General features: G+C 44.7%; 1 protein-coding gene across 6 annotated transcripts in view; it reads right to left on the reverse strand.

Annotated features, from left to right (window-relative positions):
• Window positions 1-21,110, reverse strand: part of GRIA1 (glutamate ionotropic receptor AMPA type subunit 1) — a 169,978-nt gene that overhangs the window by 64,933 nt on the left and 83,935 nt on the right. The gene's annotated exons all lie outside the window — the stretch shown is intronic.

A 21,110-nucleotide genomic window follows, 5' to 3' on the forward strand; every position in this document is an offset into this window, starting at 1 on the left:
CAGCCTTGTGTGATTGATCTGGCTGGATCTCCTGCTGGGACACTCCCAGCATGCGCTGCACTGAGTTTCACTGCCATCCCAGATTCCCCGTACTCTAGGCAAGGAATCTCTCACTGAGGCATTCTGGGAGAGCTCCTTAGCTTTTCTTCCAGAGTTCCATTCCACAAACAAAATTAGGTAAATCAGAGGCATTAACCTGTCACCTGGTTACAGTGGACGCCAGCAACAACTCCATAGCGCCTGCTGCAAGCAGGTGAGATGGAGCTCCTCATATTGTTCCAAAAACATTGCTATTTACACTAGAAATCAAAATAACATCATTAGATTCCCAGTACCTAGTTAAAGAGTGACTGATGTGGTAGAACGAGAAGGAGGAGGCCTCCCTGCTCCCTCCAGGGACTGGCAGCCATCGGTGTGCCCTTGAATTCTGACGGAGAAACACACACGCTTCAGTCGGGCTCGAAATCCCCAGGCTTCAGGATTCCCGGTCCTACAACTTCTCTCTAGTTTTTCCTTTCATGTGGAAATATTCAAGGTAAAGCTTTTAAATCCAAGAGAAGAACACTGATTCTATTGAAAGCGGGATGGGACACATGCCTAGCAGCTGAAGTCAGGCAGTGCTGGCAACCTTTGCAAATGCATTTAAGAAAAAGAAAAATAAAGTTCCAGTACTTTAAATTGCACATTTTCTCTGCAGAAGAGGAAAGCAGAAGAGATGCTTTGAGTCTATATAAGTTTGGAGGAGACATTATTTAGCTAAAGCTCTCAAGCGGTCAGGAAAAGAGGAGGTGCACAAGACGGATTTCTGCATTCAGGAGGGATGGGGATGTTTTGGAACTGAAGGTTTGATCTGAGCCCCTTGAGAAGCTGGCGACAGATACGGTGGAACTTTTATTTGGATTTGGATTAAAGCAGAAAGGAAGCCAAAAAGTTTCTTTCAGAAATGGTTACCACAAAGAGGGGCTTGCACAGAAGGATGGAAATTAGGATTTGGTTTCCAAGAGTGAGAATGGTGCAATTCTGCTGAGGATCTGCAAACAGGAGTGCAAAACGGGAGCTGCTCCCCCTGGGCACAGCTGGAGGAGCCTGGTAGGAGATCTGGAGACTGCTCATCTGCCATTTCCTTTGGAAGCAGAATTTTCACCATTTCACTGGGTTTAAGACTAGGAGGGGACATTAGATCATTCCTACTGACTTTTTATGTCTCACGGACCATTAAGTTTCACCAAGTTACCCCTGAAGGGAGCCAATAATATTGTTTAGTTGAAGGCATTTAAGCTCTCAGGGGACTCAACTGCTGTGCGCCTCTGTCAGAGAACAGGAATAGCAGAGACAGTGTTAACTCCCAAAGTAACAATGGCAGTAAAAAAAACGATTAGATGAAATATCCCCAGATGTTCACCACAAACAATTCACGCTCTCTGTTGTGGAAGGAGACAAAAAACCCAGCTGGTCCTTGCCCAACCTCAGAGGATGTCACATCAGATGAGCCTCTAGGAAGGAAAACCGCACCCTCTCTCCAAGGCCCAAGTGTGCAGGTAAAGAGAAGGGCAGTTTGGAAATCTAGAGCCTAAGAGCTCTTTTTGAAACCGCCCAATCCAACACACATAAGTGCACTTACTCCACAAACCTAATTAACAAATATTTTTTAAACATCTCAAGACAAGTGCGGGCGTACTTCGACTAAAATAAAATAGTGAACTCAGCCCTCCGTGAAATACTAAATAGTAGCCCTACAACACCCAGAGCCCCAGCCTCAGCATGGCATGCCCTTCATTTGCCCAAACTCCTGGGACACAGAACCAAACCCTTCACTCCTCCAGAACTGCACTTGCAGCAAAATGAACTAATTGACAGCAGTGGTGCCAAGGAGCAGTCCCCACATGCTTTTCTTTGCTTGCTTGTAGTATTTGTGTGCATGTGTGGGATAGAGGAGGGGATGTGCATGTGTGATTTATTTTTAGCATGCCCTGCCTGGAGGCGACCCTCACACGGTGATGGAGAACCTGACATCAGGTTGGCGAAGCCGGTGGAATTTCGATGAAAGAGCACTGGTGTCTGCTTCAATTAGGATCAGCTCAGCCTTCCTCCCAAATGTTTGTCCTCACAGTTCCCCTGCGTGGCGTAGGTGCCAGAGTGCATCTCTTCAGCACATCCCAACGACAGCATGTTCCCACAGATTTTTCGAGCAGGGGAAAGCCAAACAGATTCTACACTCCTCCATCGCTCTGCGCATGCATTTAGCTGGCAGCAGATACGTCCCATATCTTCAGCCAACTGCAAATGGGCTGATGTGACATCACAAGAAAAATATTTTTCCCTTTCAAATATAAAAAAGGCACAGAGGTGCGGTCAGTCCCTTCCATCATTTTCCCTCACTGCTACTCTGACCACGTTGGAAGCTGGAAAGCACTGATGGTATCTACACCAAGATCTGCTTTCCTTCCTTCACACTGGAACAACAATCTGACTGAAGAACTCTTCATCACTGTTTATGCTTAGAGTTTGGCGTTTTTTTAGTTAAGTGTATTGGGCTGACAACTAAGTCATAGTTTGCCTGGCTACAAATGATGCTTTCTTTGAGATCAGCATGGATTTGGGATGCTTCTTTCTTGTATGCTGCCACATTTAAGAAAATAAAAATGTCATGGTGCTTTTGTCAACAAGAACTTAACAATATGGCAACAAATCTTTCCGAAGGACTCCCAATCATTTAGTGCGTTTTTGAAATAGAGTCATGGTGGTAGGTGAGGCCAAGGCAGTCTGAGGTTGACTTCAATCTCTGTATTAAAGGAACTAACTGAAAATCATTGCTCTTCCACTCCTGTCCTTCACATCTTGAAATTTCTTTTACTTTTTCTACTAGAGCCTTGTTCTTACCCAACAAAACCACAAAACAGAAGATAAAATCCGAATGTCAAAGGTCTTAACTGAGTCACCAAACTTGTATTTCTCAATACTTCCCCTGTTTGCTTTGCTTGTTTTTAAACATATCGTTTTACTGAATCATAGAAAATTAAGCATGAAATATACTGAAGAGTTCCCAGTCTAATTCAATCAATTTTCAAACAACAGTGGCACTTCTAATGTGAATGAAGATTACACATTAGGTGCAAATCTCCTACATGAAATGCTGATATCAGGTGGGTCGTTTAAAAGGCCTTCAAAAAACATTAAAAAGGAGGTACAGGCACATAATTCCTGTGACCTGAGACTTCTGGAGCCACAGAGCTGGGTATTTCAGCCAGCTATCCTGCTCTCACCTAACCTCCTACAATGAAAAAGAAATCCCAAAATTCATCCTCATCGAAATCTCCCTGTCTGAAGCACAATCATAAATATTAAAGCAGGATTACTACAGATAGAAAAATGGAAAGAATGACAACTATGTTATAAAAGGAGGTGAAGGATGAGGACTGAACTAATTTTGCTTCTGCTGCTTCATTAGATGGTCTGTCTGCAAGTAGTGCTATAATAGGAAAAGTAACGACAGCACCACGGTGTAGCTTTCTGCTGGGGAACATGAACAACAGAGGAAAAGAACAAAGCACCAAAGCCATTTATTTCCCCAGTGCATTGTATTTGCCCTGGGCAGTTTTTTGCTAACCTCGGGTTGTGGTGAGAATTTTGTAAGTGCTTGCCTTGAAAGTGGCAACAGGTTGCAGTGTGAAAGACAGGCTATGGACATTACCTGGAAAGGTGACTCCAACTTTAATGTTTAACTCCACTGTGGAAAGATGGTGTTAACATCCACCTAGCCCACTCCCTTCTTAACCTTCATCCCATTAATCAACATTTTGGTCCCATGTCCCCTGCTTCCTAGAATACATGCACAGGTACTCCCAGATTTTCTCTGCCTGTGTTTTTGCAGATGCACCAGTCAAACTGATCTCTCTGTTTCTGTGGCATTCCTGAGACTCATGTTGTTACCTCCAATTGAGAAAACAGTATCTGGACAGATTTTCTTGGCTGTATTGTTCCCAGTCTTTCAGGATTACTTCCTGCTCATAATAACGTTTCCCTTAGCCCTTTCAGTCTGCTCCAGGCATAGAGTTCAATTATGACATATATACAGTTCCTATGGTTTGTAATAAGACAGTAATCGAGACCATCTTTAGCTGCAGCTCTGTGTCAGCCTCTCTGCCTGGCCCATCAGCTCAATACCTTTTAATTTTCCATTACAATCATATCTCTTGAGCCTTTGTCCATTTTTAATCAATATGATTAATGCTTTTTTTTTTTTTTTTTTTTTAAGGGGGCCACAGTAAAATACATCACTCATGATCTGACAGGTGACTGAAGAACTGAGTAACTTTCAGAACGGTCATTTCAGGGCAGAGATGTGAAAATGCATTTCTCAGCAAAACAGGCAAATGGAACAGCTGCATTTGGAGAGCAGTCTGAGTGGGAAGGTCTCTGGTGATCAGTGCCAGCAGGTGACCAGGTGGCCCTGCAGACCTCCTCCAGCCCCGGGTCTACACCCGGTGCTTTCAGCGTCTGCTTTGGGATCTCAGCCAATGTTTGGAAGCACTGAGCTCTGACCTGCGTACAAAGCTCTCCTTTCTGCTTCTTGTAGTTCTCCTGGTGGCTTTCAGCCCTTCCCCTCCCAGACACCACGTTTTCACTGCAGGATACATGCTGAGAGTATATACCTGCAGGAGAATGACAAGTCACACAGCAGTTTGACTGCAGAACTAGACAACGGCACACAAATGTCCTCAGGGCAGTGATCACAGAATCGTAGAATCACTAAGGTTGGAAAAGAGCACTAAGTCCCCAAGTCCAACCCACCCCCACCCCCACCATGCCCAGTGATCACGTCCCTCAGTGCCACATCTCTATGGTTCTCAAACTCCCCCAAGGACAGTGACCCCCCCCCCACACACACCTCCCTGGGCAGCCTGTGCCACTGCATCACCACTCCTGAGAAGAAATGTTTCCTAATATCCAACCTGAGCCTCCCCTGTGGTCTCATGCCCTGAGCCTGCTTTTCCCCATGCAGCCAGAAGTGAGCACTTTTAATCCCTTCTCATTCCTCTCTGCCTCTATTTTTTTCCACTCTTGCTTCTAAATTTCCCATTTTTAATTGTTTTGTGCTGCAGTGCATAAAAGCTTATCCTTGCACGCCGCTGAACTAACACAACTAATTCTAAGGCTTTCTCAATAACAGACTGGAAATTAACAACTTCATTTATTAACACTCCACCTTCTTCTTTTCAAAGCAGCCAAAGAACATAACGGAACACACACACATGCGTGCACATCCTCTGCAACAACCCTCCATGCTCCCAAATGCACCCCTGGCAGCTTTTACTCAGATACAAGCACTGGATTTCCTGGTTGCAGAGTCAGACTCCAAATGCTGTAGCCAGGCAAAGCCAGTGTTTAACTCTGAGAAGTCGCACTGGGCATGATCCTGGTGTGCCCAGCTTTTAACCCCTGCTTTAGATGCAAATGAAAAGAGACCACTATATTTCCTTAAATACCGACTCCTTTTCATGGTGGTGATGTCTTTAATTATTTTTCTAGATGAGACCCCTTTTAAATTTAAAGAAACAGAATGGATATGCCATATTTTGGACGCTTCCATAGGAAGTGTGGGCATTGCTGTTAATTCTAATTGGCTCAGAATTAGCCTTACCCTGTATCCCCAGCACACAGGTACTGCTGCAGATGCAACTGTTGCTCTGCATGTTTGTAGGATGCCTGGAACAATGCTATGAGGCCTCTGTGAGGTACTGCAATATATACAAGTTAAATAACAATAAAGAAAGCCACTGAGTAGCCTCCTTGGAGTAGAGAATTACCTTCCCAGCAGAGAGGAGAGAAATTATGCAGCTGGCTAAGAACAGAAGGTAAAGCAGAGGGTAAAGAGGGACCTAAATGGAGAGTCAGGGGAATTTTCCCTAACCTGACTGATCTTTTCGTAGTGAGGCCTTGCACGTGTTCTACCTTAAAATACCTCCCAGCCTAGGAGGGAGGCTGGCTGCGCGGGCTGTCAGAGGGCACCCAGGCTGCCTCCCTCTTGCACTGAGCTACTGTTGGCCTTTCTGACACGATTTGACTCCCGGCTCATTTAAAAATAAAAGGCAGCAGATAAAAAGCACAGGGCTCATTGTGTACAAGAATGCACTGCCAGGCTCACTTCTCCATGGGAATGGTCTCACCAGTCCTGGCAGAGGAGGAGGAACTTGCGCTTATTCAGGACAAAGCATTCTTGGAAGCTAAGGCACCCTCTGACATACCTGACAGAGCATCTTGTCCCTGGGGCCCGAATGGGGAAGCAGTACCTAAGCCCATCAGCTGCTTGATGTGTTATATATAAGCATTCACATTTTCTATAAATTTTCAAGGCACATTACAGGTGTCTGCTGAGCATATGTTCCAAAACCTACATGTGCTAACGCTGCTCCAAAACTGCCATCTTTTCTGCAATAACCGGAGCCATTAGAGTCTTCTGAAATGAGGAGCAGCAAAAGCACAAACCCTGTGTGCTACACCCATTGATAAGGGTTAAGTCTCCAGAGCATAACCCCTTTGTATTGCCCAGTGGTACATGCAGTCACCTAAGGCCTGCCAAAGCACAAATGGTTCTGAAACCCCATTTAACACCTCAGCAAGGGCTGAGCTAGGTGCAGAATGACAAGATCATTTGACACCTAAGAGTGCTGGCTTTTGTGGGTTTAAGCGTCTCCCTTGGTGGTTCTTTGCTATAGACATTTGTTGTAGGGTTTTTATTTTCCCTATTCACATTAATGTTCCGTTCCATTGTGCTCACAGCTTTCTTCAGGCCTACTTAATGTCAGGGGGAATATTACAGTTTCTTCCCTGTCATTAGAACAGCTTTAATCCTGTCTGCATTGCGAGGGCAATAAATGATAATAGCAACCAGATTTTTATTTCTGCAGTGCCTCCGAGCACCAGGTTTTTTGAAAAATCCCAAACAAACAAGTTCAAGCTTCGGATCTTTTAATCCTGGTGGGAGACTGTGTTGTCTGGGGAGCAGAAGCAGAGAACTGCGACAGATGGCGAGAGCTGGACCTATGGTTTGCGATTTTATGGTCTCTGGTGGAACTTCTGTGCGAATAGTTTCTTGTGGGTGGTGGAACAAGCAGATTATATGAAGTGCAGCTAGCGAACCTGCCCAGATGGAGCTTCTGCAGAAAGGAGATACTTGTTAAACTGGGACTGCCACCAGCTGCAGAGGGCAGCTCCCCACCTGTGGCATCCATCCCACTGAACAGCACCAACTGGAATGGGGCAGCTGAGGGAACCCCACTGGCTGCTAGAGGAATCCTGAAAAATCTTCTGTGTCATTTCACCAGCATGTCAAAGGGGCCTTCCACAGCTACAACCTTCTCCTGAACCTGCACTTGATCCCATAACAAGGCGGTCTAGTGCAGAAACAAATGCTACAGGGCCAAAGAGAGCTCCAGGATGTGGAAGCAGTTGCTGCACTCATCACCCATCACATGAAACTACTTTGGATGCACACTTTTTGATTAAAAAACCCTTGGACAACCATTCCTCATTGATGTTAATGGTAGGCAGCATCAAATTCTCAGGCACAAAGCCCTCTTACAGCGTATCCTAGAGAGGCAATAACTTTGGGAAAGGTGTGTCTACTTGATGTTTCACTTGCAGAACAAACACTCATTCATGGCAACCTGATCTAGTACCCGATTTAGTGGTTGGCAACCCTGACTGGGCAACAGGGAGGCTGGAACTAGATGATCTTTGAGGTCCCTCCCAACCAAAGCCATTCCACAATTCTGTGAGTTCACAAAGATTTCTGCTAGTAAAAAAAACAATACTAAGCCATCTTATCTACGTCAAGGCCAGTGAAGATACAAGGAGCATCTCAGGTATTCTGGCAGAAGAATGGGTGAGCATCCCTTGCATGAAGAAAACTTTAGAATCTCTTGCTGATATGCCTAGTTATACACAAACAGCACCTTTCCTCCTCTACTGATTTCCATTCTGGGAGAGTTTTTAAGCTCCTGAAGCAAGAGGCTCTCTAGTGAGCTGCAGAGAGCAAGAAAGATCGTGTAAAACATTTTGCATAAATGCAAATTGTGGGGAGGCCAGCCAGAGCACAGGAAGGAAAATTGTCATAAACTTCAGGTCATTCATCATTTGGGAGCTGTGACACTGCACATACAGATGCTGCTCCTGTCTCATGCAGTTAATCAGTGTACACCAAAGAGTATGACATGATTCAGGCAGCCGCTGAGAAAATCTCACTACCTCTCAGCAGAAAGTTTGCCTGTAAAACATTATTTAGACAGAAAAGCAGCAGGAAGCTGGAGGGTGCTAATTTGTACCACTTTTCACGAGCATCACAGTGACTCTTTCACTATTCCCCAGATATTATACAAGCATATGGTGGCGTTGCAGGGTGAGGTCTCTGATATAATACATTTGTCTACAAAATTAGAATCACTGGTCACACTGGGTCAGGCAGGCTTTGGACAGAGAGGCACCAGGAGCAGCGGCTTTTGAAGGAGTTGAAACAGTCCTTGGATTTAGCAGATCTCATACAAGACAACTCAGCCATGGAAAGCTTCACACATCAGGTATTAGATTTGCTTCCCAAAAGGAAAACTGGGGAAAGTATACTGTGTAATGGACTCTAACAGTATATGCATAGTGGGCATATGGATGGCTAAAGATGTAATTAACCTAATTAAGGCACCATTTATTCCAAAAGCCTCCAAGGGCCAAGACAGGTGGAACTGCCATCTACAAGAGGAGGTTGCAAAGACAGAAGCTGCTGCCATGAGGGCTCAATACCACAAAAAAAGACTTGATCTGGAAGGAACAAAGCAAAAAGAAACATCCCTGGGGCAGATCCCTCTGTCTCTAGGCATGGACATGAAGGGGTGTAGTTTAAAATCTGCAATTTACACCTTTGGGGTGTTTTTTTCTTTCTGTACTACAACTCTATATAGGTGCTGAACATGGCAGGGAATGCCTGGCAGGCTGAATGCACGTATCCTTCGCTTCGAGCTCCTCACCCTCCTGTCAGAGAAAAGATTAATTTCCCTGTGAGAGAAATTATTTTGGGATGCCTATATTTAACATGGCAGTGAACATCTGCACTCATATTTCCTAAGCATGTGGTGTGATCATTCCCTTGCTCTCCTGGTCCTGCCAGCAGAGTGGTGTCAGTGCAGAGCCTCAGTAGCATTTCTGAAAGGTGGTTAAACAGCTTCCACATCTTTTAAAGAAACGCTGGGATGATCCTGAGGTGATTTGGGATCAGGACACAGAAGGAAGCCATATGGTGCACGCCACCTTTGAAAATCAGGCCTTAACTCACATACACTGTGAGTTATACAGACTGACTTCCGTGACAGATTTTATCAGTGCACTCAGAGGTTGGATGCTTTGGTGGCATTGCCTCTGGAACAGGTCTAGTCTGGAAGAACTGGGATGCACTGAGGGGCAGGTTTCGTTGACAGAAGTCTTCTGTACGTGTGCACTTTGCAAGCCTGAGAGCTGAGCAGTAATGTGTGGCTGGAACACATATGCACAATCCTGTGAGCTTCATTCTTAAATCTCCCATGCAAGGAGTAATGACAAAATCATCCACTTTCTGTCTGCTTAGAAACAACAGTCTATGCAGGGGCAAAATAAGGCAACTAAGAAATTTCAGTGTAGAAAAGTTGTCTACATTACAGTCCCCCTGGTGACCACATTGAGGACAACAGAATTACAATGGGCTTAAACACGGTCTACTTTTGCCAGCTGGGAAATACAACATGTTTGCTGAATGAGTGCAGTTTGCTGTGACTTGCTTGTAAAATTTACTTGCTTCACATCTGCTTGAGTGTAGGTCATCAAGATCCTCCTCAGGAACATCCTTAGGCGTGAGTCCAGAAGGAATTTGTGATAAAAGACACTTAAAAAACATCTCCTAACATCCTGATTGGAAAAACCTTCAAAGCAGAAGTATGGGAAATAACAGGAGGAGGTGTGAGTGCTGGGAAGGAGAAGGGGAACAGGAAATTTTCTTCGGTGCTAAAACACTTTTAATTTCTGGTTGGAAGTCTCGTACCTTAGCTCCTAGCCATGAGATATTCTCATATTTGCACAGCATCTAGCACCAAGGGGAATCTACAGCTACTTGGGTTTTAGCCTTCTTCCTTATAAAATAACCAGATTATATTTGAGGTCCCTTGCCAACCCAAGCCATTTTTGATTCTGTATTATTGAAAGCTACAACACAGCTGGGCAAGCTTTGGATGATTTTTTCATTCAACAGAAAGCAAACATTCAAATGGCCTGCTGGACAAGTGTAGGGTCAATTTTTTGAAGAAAAGTTACCCTAGATATCCCAACTATTTTGATTCATTCTATCACAAAAGGTTCGGCCTACCTTACTTTCAGCATCTCTGAGATGAAACTAATGCCAATGGAACGGATCCACTTCAGATATACTGCAAACAATAAAGCTCGCTGAAAATCTCCAATGCTTTTTTTTTCCCTCTGAATGAAAAGTGAGGTTTGATCAAACGCAGGAAGTGGCTGATTTTAACATAACACCCTGATTTTCCCATAGGAGAGCATAAGGGAGAGAAGTTCTAGTGCTAAGTCAGAACATTAAAAAAATAAGTACTGGGATGCCACCAACACACCTCCCCTGCCCCGGATCAGGAGCTGCTCCAAGACTGGTGCCAGCTCCTTTACACCTGGAAGTTGCACCGTGTTGGCAGCCAGGCGGAGTAGCAGGGATAAATCCAGGGTGAGCAGGCTATGATATGGGGTCAATGACATTTTGCCAGGGCTCACTCTCAGCTGTGGGCAGGAAGCCTGGCCACTCTCAGACCCTGTTTCCCTGGACAAACTCACTTAGAATGCATTTAGCTCGCATCCAGCATGGCTGAGGCCATGGCACAGCCAGCAGTCCTCCTGGAGAGCCCGGGTCTCTGCTACCCACCTCCCAAATCCTTCTCACCACATTCCACCTGGATGCGTGCACACATGTGCACACACAAATCCTTCTAGGAGCTAAAACTCAGCTTTCTTACAGCAGCACACACCACACTCCTTATCATCCAGTTCGCAGATGCACTGGGCTAATCTCTGCGTGCCACGTGCAGCCACTCGCTTATCTTCCCCCTTTTATACAGGCGCACACTTTTTCACACAGAGACTAATCCTTCTCAGTGTCACGTACCTCAAAATCCTCCTTACAACACCCCCTCACGCACTGAGTAATCCCTTTCGGAGTCTCGCACACAGCATCCTGCTGACAGCGTCCCTCGGCACGCACGCAGCATCCTGTAGGCTTGGGGACCTCTCTGTGTGTCACACACACATGCACACACACTTATCCCTTTTCCCAAAGAGCATATTTTACACTGAGCTTGGCGCACATAGGCAAACCTGACTTCAGTGCAGTAGAAACCGTGGGTTTTTAGCCAGACAGACCAATGGACATGGGGTTTTCGGGGGTAAAACCTTGGATATTTCAGTATCTGTCCTGGAAAATGGAGAGCTTGTCTCAAGAGGAGAGATTTAAAAGGTCTGGCATGCTTCGTGCAAGAAAACAAAGGCTGAGAGGGGATAGGGTTGCTCTCTATAAAAACATCAGAGGGGTAAACACTAGAGAAGAGCTATTGATGCTGAAGGACAACATTGGCATGAGAACAACTGACAATAAACTGGTCATGAATAAATGCAGACTGTGAAGCAGGGGAAGATTTGTAACTGTGGAAGGAGAGAAGCTCTGGGATTGTTTTCTGAAGGGAGCGCTGGAGCAAAAGCAGAGCTGGTCTGGTGTAGAGCATCCCCTTGGTGCGAGCACACAACCTGGTGTCGGTGACTGCACCCCTTCCTGTACTCACTCGGCAATTTGGGCTCCGAGTTGCACCCTCCTGCACTTGCATACTGTCCTAAAAAGTCAACAGTGCAATAACACTGTTCCTCAGCTTTATTTCACCATCTGCACCATGAGGGGAAGAAACAAGAAACTTTCCCTTTGTGCTTTGTGCTCAGCACTGACCTCACACCTGCAGCTCTCTTCCCCTCTTTGCAAGAAAACCGCTCTGGCCTTCTCCTGCATAACCACAGCATCAATGCCACTGCAGCAGATGAGAAGCAGAAAGGGAGCAGAGAGGAAAGTGCAGGCGCAGCACCCAGGGATCTATTTTGATCACTGGGGCATGCAGAAAACACTCTCACATTTCCTCAGCACACATTTACATTCTCGGAGTCTCCCGCCTCCACTGTTGGGCTGTCTCCAGAGACACCGAACACCTGACACGTCTGATAGGAATTACATATCTGTAATACAGATACAAAAAACCACCGGGAAATGAATATGTAGTGGACTGCAAGTGCTGCTGCATGTCATTATCCTCCCAGGAGTGAGCATGCCTGATGCTTTTCCACCCTGTTCCTGGGTGAGGCAGATGAAGAGGATACTCACTGAGCAGTGTAAGGGAATTAGAAATAAGAGAAGAAGGAATAAAGGTCCCTACCATTTGCATAAAGATGAAACAACCTCTTTTAAAAGGGATATAGAAAGCCAAGGCATTCAGATGTGTCTATGTGCCATCCTGTCAATCGCAGAGCTCTGCCCCATGGAAATAAGCAACCTCTGCTTATGCTGAAGTCAATGACTTCTGCAGAGCGGAGATGCACGGGGTGAGCAAGCTCACTCACTCAAAGAGGAGTGAAAGGAAAAGGGGGAGTGAGGGTGGGGAGGCATCCCCCATTCAGACTTCGGGGATGATTTATTTCTGAAGTTCTCCTAGTTCCTATTTATAGTTAGAAAACTCAGAAGAGAACACAAATGAAAATCTGGCAAACAGAGTTACCACACTTCTCTTTATCCTCATAAGAAGTCATATGAAAAAAAAGGATTTGATCATCTTTTTTAATGGAAAAATTGAAAGGAAACAAGACTATTTAACATCGTGCTGTTTCAAGTTGTCTTAGATTTCCTTTAGGTCAGGAAAAATTGATAAAAATACTTTCATTTCTTTATTCTTAGATTTTTATTCCTTTTGTTTGTGGAGAGAAGATGGAAAAAAAAAGAGAAATATGAAAATAGGTGGAGATTGGCATCACATGCTGCTTTTTTTTTTTTCTGTTCTCCAACTGGTAGGTGGGAGGTAAGTGGCAAACTGGCAAAAAAGTGTGAGCATACATAGAAATCTCCGCATTTACCTTTTATTTCAGACTTGCAGAGGCAAGGAGATAGTAAACATTTATTGAAGCTACTACTTTCTTGAGGGGGAAAGATCTTATGTGGCAAAGACCTGTTTTGATTGGGAACATTTTCTACAAGTTTTCAACCACTTTTTGACAGAAATCTGTAATTATCTGCAATGGGCTGGGGTGCAGCAGTGGGAAAAGTGTTGAGGGAGAGCTGGTGCATTGGCTTCATGTGCAGAGAGCACAAAACTCCTGAGAAGAAGCAAACAGACCAAATCAGATTCACGGGTAGAGGAAAATTGGGGAAAGAGCTGAGTACTTTAAACTAAAGAAGTAAAAAAGTTCATTAATGCCACAGGTGATGTTTCCAAAGTGTGGAGCACACGGTATTGTAGGTCAAGCTCTTGCACAGACAGTGCAGACCTCTTCAGCCCAAGGCTTGGCTTCATGTAAGCACAGCATAGTTATTTCCAGCCAATCTGGCAGTCACTACAATGGGCAAACACTACACACCTCATAGGGCTCAGCCACGTAAACCACGGCTGAGCCTTCCCTTTTCCATGGCAGCCATGGATCCAGAACTCTGAGATTACAAATGGTTCAAACAACACTACTGCCCCATACACATGGCGAAGGAGGTACACACAAAACACATTGCACAGCAAAGAGAGTGAAGGATTCCACATCTCATTTCCCAGCACACAAAGAGCACGATGAACCAGCCTCCAGCCAAAGTGATTACGGATCTCAGGTGGACGAGGAGAACAAGGTTTCAACCTCCCCACAGAGAGACTAGAGAAGGGGAACACCCAGTGCAGGGAGCTCTGGAATTGCTGCCAGGTTCTGTAAAACAACTGGGATACACCAGAAGACTTTGTGCAGTCAGTCTGCATGGGCAAGGATCCTCTACTGGCCCCTCCTGGCTTTGTACTACTGGACTCAGGCGCAAGTAGGGGGATTTTCTGCTTGCTCATTTGTTACAAAGTTAATTAATATATGCTATACCTGTCTTCTATTCAGAAAAGGCTGTGCTGGGTGTGAAGGAGGGACAATCAGCAGCCAGGACAACCGACAGTAAGGGCAATGCAAGAGTGAGAAGGGATGAGTGATGAGATCAACGTCCTAAAGGCAGTTCCACACTGGCTTCAGGTTGGCCTGTTTCTTTCCTTTGAAAAGTCCCCTCTCTTCCTCTTTTCTTTGTCTCTTTCATTGACTACATGTTTTTTCACAGTGCTACCCTTCGGTTTATCCTCTCATTCCCATTTGGATTTCAGTCTCTGCTCTAGAGTTCTTTCCTTCAACTCCTGCGTGAAACAGAGAACAATAATGTTCAACAGAAGGGCAGCTTCAGTGATGGGAACACTGAAGTAATTTTTTGATGAGAGAGATTATTCATCTATTCCAGGGAAGAGATTTTTTACAAAAATTTAGAAACTGTGAAGTGGGTTTCGGTATAAAAAGTCTAAGGGAAGAAAAACTAACTGAGCTAAAACTGTAGTGTACTTAAAAACAATAAATACAAGTACACGAAAGTAAAAGCTGATCAAGTTGAAGAGGTTGTGTATTGAGGACAAAGGATAACATTCCAGGATGAGATGCTTCATCTCGCTTAAACCAGAAATATCACCTGTAATGGATAGAGTTCTTTTGGAACTGAAATCATACTTCATCGCTTCCTATTTTTGTGGAACATACATAATTTATCTTGGCAAATGGAATTAGGGAGATTTCATCTTTTCATTTTTAAAAATTCCCTAGGTGACAGATGAGAACGGTGAGGGCTCTCTGAATGCAGCTTGGGTCATTGCTTCTAGAGAAGGTGAAAGCTGCAATGAGAGACAAAGAGGAACAGAAGCACGGTGGAAGCCTCAATACTCTGATAAATATTAAATACCTTGTTCTGAATCCTCCTGTCCCAAAACATGACATTGCCTCTTTATGGAATGATTCAAAACACAAACATCCTTCATAATCCTGTTGTCTCTTTAAAAAAAAAAAAAATGTGGCATTTGCTAACGAGGCCATAAATATTGATGTCTTACTGAGGTCCCCCAGAGCTCTATCATTTCTGCAACTGACTGATTAATAATAGATTAAACACTTTAGATTTGCTTACTCTGGGCTTCGTAACTATAAATGCATCTGCTGTGTTGGTTAACAGAAGGGCCTGGGACTGGCGGGTCTGGCAGATAACATAGGAAGATGGCAGCAAATACCTTCAAGGGCCAAAACTCAACCAAAATCAGCAGAAGGACATCAGAGGCTCAGACTAATTCAGTGAGGAGCTTCAGAATGTGTTTACTACAGATAAGATTTTATGTCCTTGGAATATCTGCAGTGTTTACTACGTTACGAGTCCACATGACATTACACAGTAGACGTATAACAAACTTTGCATTCATAACATGCCTTTCATTCTGTGAGCTCGGAGGAGCCATTGGCTGTGTTTTACGCGGACCAGGCTGGTCTGGTTTCAGATGTAAGGAGCAGTACCTCCCAAAATACAAACTTCAAGGAACTTTTTGGATGTCACACAATAATGAGTCTGTATCAAAGCTGATGAAAGAACCTGGTGTCTAAGCTCGTGTTCAGATCCACTGGAGACTGCTGGCACAGAGGGTTTGTTCTAACTCTGCAAGCCATGAAACACCAGGGAAAATACCTGATGTTATTCTCCTTGTTGATATAATTAATAACCTCATTTATAGTGCTCTATTAAAAGGAGCCAGAAGGCTGTATGAAAAGTCACATCTGCTCTTTTCAGCTCTGAATTCAGTGAGAGTTTTGCTGCTCATAAGTTGTCACCACAGCAGCATCACACAGGACTGTGCTTAACAACCTTGATCTCTAAATGGGCTCAACGGGCCAATGCATTGCATCCCAAATGCAGCTAGATCCCCTCCCACGCAAAGGCCGAAGACATGCTTCATTGCTCTGAAGACTGCCTGCCCATTTTTGGTGCAAAACTGGAAGGAAATGAATGCAAGCAGCAGCTGAGGATGCATGGGGAGGATGCCCAAAGTGAGCCCATGGGGCCCCACGTCCTGTCTGCAGGACACTGCCTCTGCATGTCTGGATTTTCTTTTTTCTCTTCAAGCCCTTAAAACAATTCTAAAAAAGCCTCAACCAAGCCAGAGCAATTATCCATGTGCTTCACAGCAAATCATTGCCATTCAGCCCTCTGCCCACGCACATATGCAGACACAGTATTAGCCATGCCCAACAAAGCAGCTAGGAACATGCTTAATGTTAAACTCAAGAGGAAATTGAGAAGTCACTAGCTGGGTGTGCAACGCTTTCTGCCTGCTCTTTCCCTGTGGTACCTGGGCACACAGGGTTCTGAGCCTTGCCCCAAAACCCAAGGTCATGCCTGGTGCCTTGCTTTGCTGCGAGTACACATGCAGATGGCAGCTACCTCCTGATAGCCTCTGAGTTAAGTAAAAATTAAGAAAACGAGCAGTTTTTTTTGCTGTTCAAACTTGAACAAACTGGGTATGAACACTCAGGACTGGTGGGCAATATCTTCCTTAGTAATTACTACGTATAAGGCCTCTTCACTGCCATTCCACAGCATTACAGATTTGCACGTATCCTTCACTGAAATGCAGAAATTGCTTCTGCAGGTTTACCTTTTGAAAAACATGGATTGCTTCTTCCTAACTAGCAGGAGCTTCTGTATTACCACACTGAATTGCAGCTATCACTTCCATGGTGTAAGCTGCTCAGTGCCCAGAAAACATCTCTAATTTAGTGGGGCCAGGTTGAGTTGTGGCACCTTGGAAGGGAGTGTCAAGGAGAAGGAGGGCAGAGCTGAGCCTGAACTGATTTTGCTATGGCACAGCTAAGTGATTCCCTGCCTGCTTCCAAGGCAGAGGCACCAGCACTGCTCCATGGAGCTAATTGCACTGCAGCAAACTGACAGAAATTCAATGTCTGCTGGTTTGCGCCTCCTCTGCTCAGGGCATTTGCAGGATCTGAGATGGTCACTGCAGGACTGCTCAGCAAGGGAACAGCAAAGCTTCCCACAGAAATGCACAATTGCTTACAGAGAAGGGACAACCTTTGTTAAACACCTTAAAGCACAACTTTTTCACCTACAAGCCTGACTAGCAGGTCTTCTTGGTCCTTTTTCCTGGGAGTTAGTTACAACTCACAGCTGGTGACTGCAGATCTTCTGCTGCCATTCAGCAGATGCATCTCCAGAACTGCAGTCCTAGTCCAGTCTAGCTTAGAAAGAATCCGCAATCACCACTGAGAATTTTCCTGGCCACCAGCCACCAAGTTCATTACTGTTTGGGGCACAGAGCTTCCAAGTAGGCTTTACTCAAGCACCAGTAAGAAAAATGCTTTCAAAAAAGAAGTGGAAGGAGGTTTTGTAGGAAGCGTTCACCACTGTTTGTGTTTATTCATTAGTTTGCATACCACTGTTTCTCTGCAGCAGCTCTGAGCTTTCCTACATGGTGAACTACAGGCCTGATTTCTTTTTATATCATACCTCATCTAGCTTTTATTTTTCCCCTCCAGAAATTCAGCCAAAGGAAACATGGTGTTGGATTTTTAGTCCCCTACCCTAGGGCCTCATTATCTGTCTCCAACCTTGTTTATTTACATTTCAAGGGAGATGCTGGCAGAGAAGAGAAAACATGAGAGTTTCATTGCAAACTAAGATCAGCCAGTATTCCGTGTGTGCAAAATCCTGCATTCCACGCTGCGAAGACAGAAAATGTGGCAGGGAAGAAAACGCAGGGACTGTGGACAGCATCTCCTTTTGCACTGTATCAGGTCACAAGCTTGTACAATTTCTCTTTGAAAACAAAAAGAGAACCACCAACCACTGCTCTTCCTCAAGTCCTCCACCCTCACTTTCCATCTCACTGCTTTTCTTTTTTTTTTTTTCTCATCTCTCATTTTCTCTGATCTCAGGAAAGACGGGAGGAGGAACTCCTACTGCTGCTGTTCCTTCACTACTCACTTACGAGCTTTTCTTCCACAACATATTAAACTCTTCCTCCTAAAAATACTCAACATACCAGTCCTGCTTCCAAGCAGCCAGTGGCAGAAGGAAGTAAATCCTCACGTATCTTCTCAATTAACTGAATTTTAGGGCTAGAGAGCTGCACAGTGGCCATCTTTGTACCTACCGTGAGAGGTTAAGTGGCCCTCAGGACTAGCATATATTTGTGGAGAAGGGGAGAAGTTTGACAGAACTACCACTTTTCTGACTTATCTGCCAGTTCTCAACAGCTTCTGTCCCTCTCTCTCACTATGCTCATGACATCCTGTTTTAGCTTCTTAGCAAACCCAAAAAAATCGTAGCAAATTATTCTCTGTCCTGGTCCAAACCAGGGGAACTCCTTGCACCTGATGGGGCCATTCATGGAGCACTTTGCACAGCACTCACTCCTAGAGCATAATTGCATCTCCTCCTCACCACCTCTGGATGAGTACACACAGCCATGATCATAGAATCATTAAGGTTGGAAAAGGCCACTAAGATCATCAAACCCAGCTGTCAGCCCATCACCACCGTGCCCACTAACCATGTGCCCAAGCGCCACATCTACCCCTTTCTTGAAAACTTCAGATGATGTTCCTTGCATAGCTTCAGTTTGCGCTCAGAGCCCCACAGCCATAGGGCAGTTGCTCCTGACTGTCCTCCCTGCAGTGGTCTCTGAAAGGACAGAAACGAGGTCACAAGCTGGGTCACAGGAACTGAACTGGGCCCTGTCAGCCTCATACACGACAGCTGAGAGAGTAGGAGGCACTGCCAGTCTGTTGTGTGAACAGGGAAGCAATCTGCTATGTGCAAAAAGGACAACCAAGCACCTGCCTCCTGCTCAGCCCCCAGTGTACATCTGGCTCGCCCAGGATGCTGCCAGCCCTCAGCAAAGCATGGCTCAAGTGAGGGTGGCACTGCACAGGCTAAGGGGAAGGGGTAGATAGATGACATCTCCCGTGGTTTCAACTTCTGACATTTTTATAAGGTGATATAGCTCAGTTCCAGGCTCTTCCTCTTATGCAGCAGTGGGGAAAGGCTTCTGGACATATCGTGCCGTAACTGCTAATCCACTTGGGGTTTGTGTGGTTTTTCTTCTTTTTTCTTAATACAATATTCCTCAAACTACCTCCTGGCTGATTTTACTGGGCAATTTTTTTAAATTAAAAGTACATACATTTTTCAGCAAGAAATTTTAATAATTGAGCTGCAAGGAACTCCTCAGATGTGAGATCTTGATTTTGCAAGTGCCCCGAGGAAACAATTTGGGAAATCCGCACTGCAAACAACTGGGAAAATAAGTGGACAAGTTGCATCAACAGGATGAAATATTAATTAAAAGGAGAGCAACTTGGCAGCAAGAAAGAGAAATGCAGACTGAACTTCATAGGAGGCTGCAACCACTGTCTGTGTGTACGAGTACAGTAATTTTGCAGCCCACTTCAAGACGGAGGTCCCCAAATGGTGCTAGGGATCTTATAGGACACTATTTCATTTACATGATTCAGCACCCATCAGCTGTTGTACAAGTGGGATTTGTGCCTAAAGTGGAGTCACAGCCACTGCAGGAGAAATAATGGCCATAAAAGTGTTTGCACAGACACAGAGCACCTCCAATGATTTAGACTCTCCATTTGCCTTATAAGCGTTGGTCCAAATTCACAGCAGCAAGGACTGAGGGAAAGAGATTTACATGAACCACCTGCAGTGTTAGTTAGGGATTTTTGTCTCTGAAAATTAATGCATGGGGTTTACCGAATCAGGGAGGCAGACAGTCCCACTGACCCTGGTAGTTCTTTGCATAGGGCTTGCAAAGGTGAGCGAGATCCACAAAGAGATCCAGTGAGTGAGATCCAGGTCCTGGCGTTATTTGATTTTGAGTCATATGATCTTTTTTGCTGTCTCAGTAAGATACACACCTTCAACTTTAAAAGTTAAAAAAACTTATCTAATAATACAAGTTTTCAGTACTAAGAAAAGGGAGATTAATAAAAAAGAGCTTCAATTCAACATAGCATTAAATATGCATGTCTTGTAAAACAAGCTTATGGTTTTGAAGGCCTGATTGTTATTAAGTAAATGCTGTCAGGCAGCATAGAGAAGAGTTGCAGTAGTCACAAAAGGCTCCTCAACCGCATCCGTCCCCATGAACTCATCTCATTGCCTGGGTCCTAGCTCAGCAGTGAGCTGCCGATGGCTTCCAGCATTCCTGCCTGTGCTGTAAGGTCATGAGTTGTCATGCCTGTGCTTGGTGTCGTGAGTTAACCACATGCACATCTGGATGCACAGTGAGATAGAAAGGTTGTGATCCATGTTTTGCCTGTACCTGCTGGGTGAATTTCTCTCCAATTTATTTTTTTTTCCATAGAGAGGATGTAAGGGCTAGCAGATTTCAGTTTTTGACAGCACCTGGCCTAGAGAAACAAAACCCAGTAGGTAAGGAAAAAACATTCAGGAATTTCAGAAAACAGAATACATTGGGCACTGAAGCACGCTCTCTGTTTTGGCTGTGGGAAGAGGATAAGTCACACAGACTAACAAAGAGAATCACTTTAGCCACAAGCAGGAACACGGTGGTTTATCAAGGCCGTTTAGAGTTAGTTATTAAATACCGTAAATATCATTTAAAAGAAGTGAATCAGGTGGGCAGTGGGGAAAAAAATCAAGAGTCTCCGCAGGACTAGGAGAGCCTGCAAGAAGTTATACAGCTGCACAGAACCCCAGGGGCTATTATTTGCTGTCTTGAAAAGAAAACATGGATATTTACGTAATCACTGGACTGTAATATAGCCCCATGGAAGAAATCACTTTGCCTGGAAGATGCCTTTGTAATGCAGACCTTAATGATCCCCACAGCTGCCAAATCAAGTCCCTTTTCTCCCTGAGTGAAAATCCAGTAGGATTTCTGCCCGTGTTTTATGAAACAGCCCTTTCACAAAAAAAATAG

The sequence above is a fragment of the Numida meleagris genome, chromosome 12 (genome assembly GCF_002078875.1).
Source record: "Numida meleagris isolate 19003 breed g44 Domestic line chromosome 12, NumMel1.0, whole genome shotgun sequence".
NCBI classification, from domain to species: Eukaryota; Metazoa; Chordata; class Aves; order Galliformes; family Numididae; genus Numida; species Numida meleagris.